The sequence below is a fragment of the Cavia porcellus genome, unplaced genomic scaffold (genome assembly GCF_034190915.1).
Source record: "Cavia porcellus strain 051 isolate PalLab524CR breed Dunkin Hartley unplaced genomic scaffold, mCavPor4.1 scaffold_23, whole genome shotgun sequence".
Lineage (NCBI taxonomy): Eukaryota > Metazoa > Chordata > Mammalia > Rodentia > Caviidae > Cavia > Cavia porcellus.
This window is the reverse complement of record NW_026947506.1, coordinates 46,413,082-46,423,278: the sequence shown is the minus strand read 5'-3', so window position 1 is coordinate 46,423,278 and position 10,197 is coordinate 46,413,082.

Below are 10,197 nucleotides of genomic sequence, written 5' to 3'. Positions count from 1 at the left end.
TGTGACAGCCAGGCTCTGGGCTGGAGCCGGGGAGTCTGGCAGTCCAAGGACAGATGTGGCCTTCATCTTCAGAGCACAGGGCCTGGGGCGTCACTGTAAAACTCCCCTCCCCCCAGTGCCCCTAAGAAGGGCCGCCTCTGGTCTCTCGCAGGGACTGAGGACAGCTTAGTTCTGATTCCACGGGGCCCACACCATGTAGCCCTGCTTTCGTGGTTCTTTCTAATAACGCCCAAGAACCTGGGCCTGGAGTGAGCTCATGATTTTTCTTGAGGGTCTTGCTTTTATGATATTGCCATTTTTTTCATACTGGGGATTGAATTCACGACCCCACGCTTGCTAGGCAGGTGCTTATGCCACTGAGCTAAATCCCCAGCTCTGATACCACCATTTTATAATTTTGTAGTTTCTTTCTGTTCCACCTGAACTCAGGGATCACTGGACAGATCTTACATCTTTCTTACTTCTTCCCCATGTTTGTCCATGGGTATAGAGGCTAAATTCCCAATATCTCCATCATCCAATGAGGGTATAGAGGCTAAATTCCCAATATCTCCATCATCCAATGAGGGTATAGAGGCTAAATTCCCAATACCTCCATCATCCAATGAGGGTATAGAAGCTAAATTCCCAATACCTCCATCATCCAATGAGGGTATAGAGGCTAAATTCCCAATACCTCCATCATCCACTGAGGCCATCATACCTTCCCCATAAATCGCTGCTGTTATTTTTGCCTGCTGTATATTGGTCACCTCTCCACTGCTGGGGAAAAATACCTGACACGCACCATTTAAAGGAGGAGAGGCTGATTTTGGTTCCTGGCTTTGGAGGCTTCAGTCCATGGGCAGGTGGCACCAAGCCAGAAACATCACAGCAAGAGAGGACAGATGAAAGCTGCTCTTTCCTGGCAGCCAGGAAGCAGAGAGCAGAGGATGCTGGACTGGGGGACCAAGCCAGAGACAGGACACACCCTACAAAGCCCCGCCTCCAAGGGGCTCACTTCTCTTCTCCCATGAGTCCCACCTCCTCCTCGTAAGTGCATCCACTGTGAATTCCTCAGTGGGCTCGCTCGTGGGTGAGGCTGCACCCCCACATCCCACGTGTCTGTCTCCCCACTTTTGAACATTGCTGCGCTGGGGACTGTGCCCTGGGGTCTTTAAGGAACATTTCCTATTTAACACGTGATGGGGGGAGTCATGTTTGCTGTCCCAGAGACCACATGGGTTCCATCGTGTGGGACATGGACAGCCTTCATGGATTGCTCGGCCATTCTCAGTCCCAAACTCAGAGTTCCTGCAGCTGAGTGGACAAGGGTAGAGCGGGACCAATGGCCTCGTCCATCTCAAGGCACAGGCACCTTCAAGTCAGGGATGCTGGGCATGAAGCAACAAAAGTAATCCGAAAAGTTTTTAAGGAGTTTCATGGAGTTTCAAGGCAGAAGAAATTATACTAATCAGTGGCCTCCTGGGGCTTCAAAGCCTTGTCTGTTTCCCTCCTCTGAGCTGGAACCTCCTGAGGCCAGACAGCCCCACCGTCCTCAGCCTCAGCTTTGGCAGGACCTCCAGCCCGGATCCCTGGTCCGGAAGGAGAGAGAAGGGCGGACCAGTGTTTGACCATTGGCTTCATGCCAATGGAAGCAAGTTCTAGGCACAGGACATGCATTCTTTGATTGTCATGACAACCTGTGAAATCCTCAGAGCAGGTAGAGCTTGGAGTGAGAATCCTGCTCCTCTCCAGCTCCTCCTCCCGGGTCACTCGATGAGCAGAGTAAGTCTCAGGATTCGTTCCTGCTGGGGGACTAGGGGCCCTGCCGACAGTGGCACTGAGCCACTGAGGTGCTTGTGAGTCTGCAGTGGCAGCCTGGGGGCTGGAAACCCCAAGATGACTTGTTTGGTCACAGCTAAATGGAGCCCTCCCTCAGCAGCCGACCACAGGACAGAGGTGCGGCCAACCCTGCAGGGACACTCAGTGCATTGGAATGTGTGGGGGCTGAACCCTGCCTCTGGACAGGAACTGATCCAGGAGCCTGGGATCCCTAGCCGGGTGGTGGCGCTCACCTCCTCTTGTAGGTCCTCAGCCCCACCTTTCTACCCGTTCCAGGGAAGGGAGAGGAGGACCCGGGCCTTCCCACCCGAACTGCAGGCAGCACCAGCTGTAGGGCGGTGACCTGTGTCCCTCCTGTGCCACCCGTCCCAGAGGGCTGGGGGCCAATGAGCCGCCATGAACGCTTCCAGCCAGGAGAGACTGAATTGGAGGCCTCAGCTCTTGGCTCAGGGTCCTGAGAGGGAGGTAGACCTGGGATTTCTGACCCAGCACCCTGAGTACACCCTGGGCGATGGCCTCAGGGTCTTGAAGTTATGGTTAGGAGCTCAGTGGTGTCCTCTGCCCCACATCCACAGGCGGACAGTCTAATCCTAGCGTCTCACAGGACTGCATTCTGGCATGGGCTCTGGAGAGGCAAAGAGGCCAGAATGAGCTCATTGCACTGGCCTCAGCCAAGCTGAGCAGGGTCCTCTTCTTAGGGGAGGGAACAAAGGCGCGCACACACACTTGTGCACACACATACTCATGCACACACACACAGAGGCACAGGCACAAGGAAGATCTGGCGAGGGCACCAGGGAAACTCGCTGTGACAATCGAGGACAGGGCCTCATTCTCCTGCACCTTGACTTCGAACTTCTGCCCCTGAGGACCCTGAGGGCGCCCAGGCTCGGGCAGCTCTGGGCTGTGGCAACCTGTTGTCCAACATGCTGTGCTGTGCCTGCGCGGGAAGGTCCTTCCCCTCCCCGATCCGCACCCAAGACCTAGACCGAGACCTGCTCTGCTGCTGGGACTCGGTGGTCGGCTCCGAGGTTGGGGGTGGCTCCTCCTCCACCCACCATACCCCTCGAGTGCCCTGTCCCACTGGTGACAGAAGTCAGAGCGAAGGCCACCCCCGCTAGGAAGCTGATGACACAAAAAGCGCAGTTGTTCTTTTTCAGTCCATCCTATTGGCAACTCAGAAGGCTGAGGTTCACTCCGGGAAACTGGTGCCTGCATTTACCGTTACCCTGCCTCCCCACCTCCAGCCCCTCTCCTCTCCCCTGTCTTCTCCTTTCCTGTCCTCCTCCCGCCCTCCCTCGCTTCCTTTCTCTTTTACTTTCTTGGTTTACCACACCAGAGTAATCACACAACATTTAACTTTCAAGTCTGGCTTTCTTGGCTGCACATGCTCATCTCCAGCTCCTGCCCGTGCTGCGGTTCCCCTCTTGTTCATGGCTGAGTAGTACGCCACTGTGCACATGTACCACATTTCCTTCAGGCAGCCCTCTGCGGATGGGCATCCAGGCTGTTTGCACAGCTTAGCGACTGTAACTGGCTGTGTGGATTGCTCTAAGGTGCTGATTTAACTCTTTTGGGAATGTGCCCAGGGGAGGTGGAGCCGCAACCAGCGGGATTTCTATTTTTGTTTCCTGGAGGACACTCTGGCAGTGGCTGTAGCCCGGAGGCAGCTCTTACCGGTGCAGGAAAGCAGCTGCGGGGGAGGCGAGGCCTCTCCTGCTTGTCCTCAGCGCATTGGGGGGCGGTGTCCCCCCCGGGTCCTTGTCTTCCCTTCGGTGGGAGACTCTACGCTTACACAGTGTCACACCCCTGGGGCATCTGAGGGGGAACCCGGGCACTGAGCACAATCCTCCCCTCTGCGGACCCCTCTGCTCATTTCCAAATTGCTCGCTAAAGCCTCGTTCTCTCCCCACGCTGTTTGCCCCAGCCCTGAGATTTCCTAATGGAAACCACTCGCTCCGTTGGAGTCCCAGGCTGTAATTAGCAGGAGTCTGGGACTCCTGCTTCCTTGTCCTCCTCTTTTAGGCGGAGGTGAGTCACTGCCAAAAGCGCTGTCACCCTTGGCAGGGCCACTCCTCCAAGACAGCAAGGACACCGTTGCCTGTTGACGGTCTCCTGCGTGTTTATTGACTGAAACATTCGAGCTGTTGCTTTTCCCGTTTGTAATTTTAGATCGCAGATGCCTGGCGCATTTAATCATACAGCAAAGCTCACATTTAATGAGAAAAATGTCAAGTATATTGTCATCCACCCTAAAAGCTGTGAAAAATATTTCTGCCATCTGCAGTGTGCCTTCTGCTGCTGCCTCTAAGAATTTTCCTAGTGACGATGTAAAATTAGCAGCCGGGCAAACGTGGGAAAGGGGACACTTGCTGAACTTCCTGTTTGCTGTGCAAGACCAGGGAGAAGTACAGAGCGTGCGGGATGTCCCAGCCTGATTCCCACAGGATCCCCGTCCTCCACATCTGCCTTCCACTGCCCTGCCAAGGTGACCTCCCGGATCCCAGAGCTGGCAGCCCTCCTGCTAAGGAACACCCCAGCAGGGCGTTCCCTACCCCTCTACATCCCTCTCCCAACAGAACCTCTGGTCTCCTTCCCACCCGGTCAGGTTCTTGGTCACCATCTGTGCTCCTCCTCCCTCCTCCAAGTCCTCTTGCCCTATGATGGCTCTGTTGCATTCTGTAGTGCCCACCACCAGTGTCACCTCTGAGAAGCCTTTGGGGGCCATCCTGTACTCTCTGTTTCCAGGAAGCCAGACATGGCCCCCGCATGGGAAGACAGGCTGCACAGAGCGCCAAGGCTCTGCTGCCAGGCTCCTGTCTGACTCTGAGCCCCTGCATCACAGGGCGGGATTTCAGCTCCTGAATCCTCCCAGCCCAGCTCAGTGCTGTCACGGGAGGCTGTGACAGTGCCTTCCATTGGCTCTGGTGACACGAAGCCACTCTAAATGGGACCAGAGTCCACGAGGCTCCGCTCTCAGGGACTTGCTCTTTGGACGTAGGTGACACAAGCCTTGCCATTGTGCAGACTGTGTTTATTTCCCTGAGCTTCAGCCTCTTCTCTTACCCAGAGAAACACCAGCCCTGCCAGTCCCAGAGCAACTGGCGGTGATAAAAACTCTCCTTTTAGACAGTGAGTTCACTTGCCCTGAAGTCATTCTCAGCCGCAAAGTGCAGGCTCATTACAGGAGGGAACGGGGTCCCTGGGAGAAGCCGCACTCTTGGAAGTGTGTAATTTACCTCCGTGGCGATGACTAAGTCTGGGGCTGCACCTTGTGTGAGCGAGGCTGGGGCCAGGGAGCCGGGTGGGCAAAGCCCCTTACACATGGAGCCCTCTGGGAAGTCACAGATCAACCCCTGGCCTTGGGAAGGTGTCCACTGCAGCCCCAGGTGGTGCAGGGGAGGAGCAGGGTGACCTGGTGCTGTCTCTCCATGATCAGCAGGACCCTGAAGTCCCCAGCTCACAGTGCTCCCCACAGATAGTGAGCCCCCATATCCCGCTCTAGGCACTTGGCACACAGCCCATCCTGTTGGGCAGAGGCGGAGCCACCCAGACACCCCACACTCCCACAGCCACCCCATCCTCCTCCACTCTCCCCATGTCATGCCCATCGATGGCGGAGGTTGGCACAGGGAGCCAGAATGACCGATGCCGCTGTACCAGCAAGGCTGAGCTTACTGACTCTGCCTTGACGCCCCACTGTGGCCCCACACTTGTGGTGGGCGGTGATGGTGACAGGTGTGGACAGGCCACCAGTCAAAAAGCAAGAGCCAGGCAGAAGGGACAGAGCCATGGAGACCTTCAGATGCCCTTGACACGGACAGCCAGGACTGACTGGCCACCGTCACTGAGGCCACAGTGCACCTGTCACCTGGATGGTGGCCGAGCCACAGCTGTCCTCCTCTCAGGCGTTTTGGTCACTTTCCTTGATGCACAGCACCCATAACCTAGGGAAGGGGCTGTGGTGTCTGCTCTGGAGGGGGCAACATGGCTGCTGCTGGGCGGTGACTCATCCATCCAGTCCAGCCATGGTCGAGCCTGAGCGAAGCGGGTGAAGCGGCTCAGGTGACCTGGAGGACAGGCGGACATCAAGCAGAGAGGACAGGAAGTCCAGCCTTGTGGGCGGGCTCTATCTGCCCCAAGGGACTGGCTCCCTCTCAGAGGAACCCTCCTGGGGCAGGGCACAGCCACTCACAGCTCCCTGGGCCAGCAGCACAGGGCAGAGAAGCTTCCCCGCACTCAGCCTCTGTCCTCTGCTCCCCGAAGAGGGGGTGAAGCTCTGACCATATCAGGAACAACAGTGGGGGGATACTGCTTTAGTCCAGCCTGGAGCATCTTGTAGCATAAAGATGCTTTTAAAAATATGAAGACATCTCCTATGTCCCTCCCTGAAAAGCACTCAGTACTAAAGCCAGAGTGATCCACAACTCTATCCCAACAGGAATAAACAGTTGGAGGAGGAAATAAATGGGGCAGAGGGAAATCTTTCTTGTGAGAGAATTCCAAACAAAAGGGGACGCCCCCAAGCTACTTCCCCTGCTGGAAGAAGGGTTAACTTCCTTGCCTAGAGAGTGCCAGGCCGGGGACTCACTTCCTGCAGGGCCAGGATGGGGAGGCAGCCCCTGGACAATGGGAAAGTCCACACACAGCACTGTAACCTGCAGCCCCACGGGTCAAGGTGACGCCGCCTTCAGTTGCATCCTGGGAGGGAGGTGGCAGGGTGAGAAGGGGCTCCCCTGGATGACCCCACAAATTCCCCACAGCCTGAGACCAGGATCACACAGAGGGCAGAACCCCAGCATCTACAGGACTCTTCCAAACTCATAGTCCTGAGAATTAAAGAAGCTCCCGGGCATCGTCACCTATCATGGGAATTAAGGGGAAACAGACAGAATGTGTGTGACCCTGAAAAAGACACGAGTGGAATCCCAAAACAACACTGCACATCGGTGAAGAGCGCGGGCCAGGGTTACGGTCCTAGGATTCCTGGAGCCACGACAGGAACCAGAGGGGAGAGCTTACAGGAACTTACTGGGTTTCTTAACAATGTTTTTTGTAAATCTAAACTTGCTGCAAAATAAAACGCTGATTTAATGATCAACTGGCTTCTGCCAGCATCACATCCCAGGTGCCCAGGCAAGGGCTCACGGAACATTAGCCCTGGAAATTGTCGCTGCCACCCTGATTGCTCACACGAGGCCACCAGGTCCGGAGAAGGCCGCTGGCCGGCACACGGCGCTGGCACGGGTAGAAATGAGAGCAGAGGTCAGGCTCTCCGGTTCCACAGCCTGTGACCTGTCCTCTAAACTGCATGCAAATGCTTCCATGGACGAGGCCCTGTCCCCGCCCACCTTCCCGTCCTCACAGGTCACCAGCTCATGTCCCCATATGTCCCCGGCACTCCTCTTTCATGCCTTTCCCACAGCACCAGCCACTCAGCCACATTCCCCCATGTCCTGAGTCTAGCCCTGCTTGCCCAGTGCCCTGAAGTCCTGGCCACTTCCAGGAGGTAAATGCAGGCATCCTAGCAAAGAGAAGGCTGCATGGGGAGAGCTAGGGAAAGCAAAACAAAATTAAGTGAGGGGAAATATGAAAATGGCTGTAAGCCAGGCACAGTATCACTAGGTGTGCTCCCACCAATCTGGGAGGCTGAGGCAGGAGGACCAAGTTTGAACCCAACCTGTTAAATTTAACAATTTAATACGAACTTGTCTCAAAATAAAAGATGTTTTAAAAGGCTGGGAATGCAGCTCAGTGTGGGGGCCCTGGGTTTAATCTTTAGTACTGAAAAAGACAGCAAGAGAGAGAGAGGATTGCAAACAAAGTCACCAGGGCATCTGAGAGGGAGGAGTTCACGCAAAAGGGACTGGATGGCAGGTCCGGCCACATGCCCTATCCTGCCACAGGCACTCCTGTTTCCTCTGGGACAGGGCTCAGGCGACACATGATCGAATGGCTACCACGGGACAAGCCTGGTGCTGCCCTCTGAAGCAGGTGCTCACTGAATCTCACAGGTCTCTCTGTACCCCCAATAGGGCAGGGTCAAAGATCAGACCATCCACCCCGTTTTTATGTGGCTGTGAGTTAAGAATGGTTCTTCTATGATTAGATGATTGAGAGAAGCCAAATAGAGAATATTATACACACAAAAATTATTGCTAATTCAAATTTTGGTGAGTGTGCCCACACAGTTTGGAAAAACCTAAGACATCTACTATCTAGTCTTCTACATAAAAGGTTGTTGAAGCCTTTGGTGGCATGTGCTTTTAATCCCAGCATTCGAGGAGGCTGAGGCAGGAAGACGGCCAGTTTGAGTCAGTCTGGGCAACTTAGCTACTTACTGAGATCTTGTCTCAAAATACAAGAAAGGGCTGAGGATACAGCTCTGTGTGAAGCCCCTGGTTCAATCCTCAGCACTGAAAAAGTTGGCCAAACCCTTGTATTAGCTTGTGTGCTATTACTGTCCCAGAACACCTGAGACCAGGAGAGGTCGAAAGGACAGAGGTTTACAGTCGAGGCCCCAGAGGGGGCATGGCAAGCTGGAAGGACAACAGGTAGCCTTGCTGCGGGGCACCAGCCCTGCAGGATCAGACTTCCTCCTGTTCACTCAGTCATCTCCCACAGGCCACCCGTCCTCTAACCATGGCACATGAGTACAGAGGGGAAACTGAGGCCAGGAAAGACTGCAGAACTCACTTGTGGGGATCCAATGCCATGGCTGGACAGGTCACCCGTGGGTGGGAGAGCACTGTCTTTAGGAAGGAGAGGGAAGGAGACAGCATGTGCCGAAGTCCTCGAGGACAGGAAGTAGCAGGTGAGCCATTAACCCAGGTGGCCCTACACAGCTGAGGGGACTCCAGAGAGACCTAAGAACTGAGGCTCGGGAGTCTTTCTTGTGAGGTTTCTGGGTCTGGCTTGTTTTGTGAGTGACTGAAAAATGAAGACTCCAGAAAGGGACTCCCCTCATAGAACTTTAGAGTGAAATCGACTCTGAAAAGCTTTTCAATACCAGGGCGCAGCGGAGCATGCCCACCACACCTGGGAGGCTGAGGCAGGACAACTGCCATGAGTTTGAGGCCAGCCTAGAATTCATAGCAAGATTATTCCTCAAAAAGAAAGAAAGAGCATTTAATAAGTGAGAGGTAAAAAGAGAGTCTCAGTATATTTTTCTCCAATGGAAAAACACAATTCAACACCCACATGCTGTGTGTGAGCTGCACAGATCAGATCCTCTCCACACAGGCGGACTGAATTTGCCTCGTGGGGACACAAGGCCGAGGCATGCAGGTGTCTCGGTGCATGCCTGTCATCTCAATGCCCTGGGAGGCTGAGGCAGGAAGATCACGAGTTCAAGCTCAGCCTGGCCAATTTAGTAACTTACTGAGACCCTGCCTCAGCTTACAAACAGCCAGGGCTGAGGGTGAGGCTCTGCACCATGGCCCCAGGGTCCATCCCTAGTTCCTCCCCGTCAAAGAAAGGAGCAAGACAGGCAAGAGCTGTGCTCTTCACAGCTGGAAACACACATTCTCACAGAGACGAAATAAGATAAATTTTTTAAAAAAATCATTTCATCTGGCTGTAAGTCTGAGAAGCAAAAAGAATGGTGTGACAGACACGGAGATCAGCACCCTTCAGGTACGTGGCCAACAAAAGGTCACAGGGCAGAGTTTGGCAGTGCAAGGGGTCACCTTGGAGTCTCGAACCCCAGGCCGCGAGACGCAGGGTCAGTGGGGGAGAGGCCAGGCCTGCTCTGCGTGGTCTGGGAAGGCGCGCGGGCGAGTGGAGCAGACGCTGGGGGTGGAGGCGGAAGTGCAGAGCTGGGACTGCCACACAGGGCAGGGGGTCTGGCTCCAACGCCGAGGGAGACGGAGGTGGGGTGCTGCAGAGGTGGGGGTCCCTACAGGAACTGAAGCGAGAACCCGGCCAGTGCATGTGACACGCGTCCTACAACAGGGAGCAGACCAGATTGGCCTCCTGGCTCTCGCGAGGCCTTGCTGAAGTCCACGGGAGCACAGTGTGGACTGAGAGAACACGTCAGAGACACCGCAGCAGTCACTGGACGGGTGAGGAGAGGGGGCTGGAGCCCTCAGAGTCCTTCCCGTTCTGAAGGAACATATTCCTGTCACTACCGGTGCACATCAGCGCGCATCTTTGCTTTCTTCCCTGCATACAAAGGCTCACAGCACTGGAAGACCCACGGCGGTCATCTGCACACTGGACAGCCGGACCATGCTGCTCCGTGCAGGAGCACAACAGGGACCAAGGATGCTGTGCAGCCCAGGCTGAAGGCCTGGAAGCCCCTGGCAAGCCAAGTCCATAGTACTGTGCTGAAGGAGGCGGAGTCTGATATCTACAGGCCATGGCTGCAGCAAA